The sequence below is a fragment of the Chiloscyllium plagiosum genome, unplaced genomic scaffold (assembly GCF_037043375.1).
Source record: "Chiloscyllium plagiosum isolate Xiang-an unplaced genomic scaffold, Cpla_swu_hap1 HiC_scaffold_45, whole genome shotgun sequence".
NCBI lineage: Eukaryota > Metazoa > Chordata > Chondrichthyes > Orectolobiformes > Hemiscylliidae > Chiloscyllium > Chiloscyllium plagiosum.
Window position 1 is genome coordinate 44,752,413 of NW_028270183.1, and position 1,248 is coordinate 44,753,660.

General features: G+C 46.3%; 1 non-coding gene across 1 annotated transcript; it reads right to left on the bottom strand.

Annotated features, from left to right (window-relative positions):
• Positions 1-847: 847 nt before the first annotated feature.
• Positions 848-921, bottom strand: trnai-aau (transfer RNA isoleucine (anticodon AAU)). The gene has a single exon. It is a non-coding gene; the product is annotated as a tRNA-Ile (tRNA).
• Between the last annotated feature and the right edge of the window lie 327 nt (positions 922-1,248).

Sequence of the window (1,248 nt, forward strand, 5' to 3'; positions counted from 1 at the left end):
CACATAGCACTGGCTACAGCCTGCGTCATTCACGGCTCCTAATCTCCCTTAGATCTCTCCATGCACTCTCATTATCACCTTTGCATCTGGAGCCCTGACTCACCATCTCTCAGCCTGGTGTAAACAGCTCCCTAATTCTCCCCCTTTTTTATCTTTAACAAAGGATCAGTTCGACTCGAAACGTCAGCTCTTTTCTCTCCTTGCAGATGGTGCCAGACGTGCTGAGACTTTCCAGCATTTTCTCTTTTGGTTTCAGATTCCAGCATCCGCAGTAATTTTATTTTATTAATGGCTCTATGATATTGCTGGTGTCATGATAACTCCAGCTTCTATGCATGAGAGGTGAGCAAGCGAATGAATTCCTTTTGGAAGTCGCGTGACAAGTATTAACAGAGATCAAGGAAAATAACATGAACGAATCTTTGATTTGAATTGAAGCCTGAACTCTGGTTCTGCTCCGAGACTGTGCCAGGTCTGATTAATACTGCATATATTTCATGATTTGCATTTGTTTGTGAAAACAATTGAGACTGATTGATTTGCTGCAGACAACATCCAGCAGTCATCATGGGTACGGCGATCAAGTCGTGCGTCTAGCCCTGTCAAATGTTTTATTGCGCAGGTGAGGCTTCCTGTTTCGTGGTTTGGTGGAGCACGTTGTTTGGAAAAATAGCAACGCAGCTGAGATCCGGCATGGGACCAGCGGGTTGATGTTACATGACTGCGATGGTCGCCTTTCGAATGAGCACACATCTCAACCGACCATGTGACAAGTTCTTGCAGACGGTGAAAGTAAAAGCCACGGCGAACACTGACACAGCCCTGCTAACGACGGAAGCGCCTCTCGTGGTCAGTGCGGGGATTGAACCCACGACCTTGGCGTTATTAGCACCACGCTCTAACCAGCTGAGCTAACCGACCAACACAGCACAGGCACCGAAAGTAAATGCCTATATTGCCGGTGCTCACAACCACGGCGGCTGTTCATTTTCTGCTTCATGTCGATCGCACGATAGTCTGAAGTATTTCCTTTCGTTGCAAAGCTTTTCAACGAAAAAAAAGCATTTACTTTTCCGAACGCGCATACTCGACTTAACCATTTGCTCTGATATTCAAAATGAAGCACAATGTCCGGACGCGTGCAATTTCAATCGCAATGCCACCAGCTCAGCTGCAGCTTGTCATGTTAAAAAATATCGTCTGTCGAAACGTCCCTTCAACGATCGCTCACTGTTCTTCTGGATACTC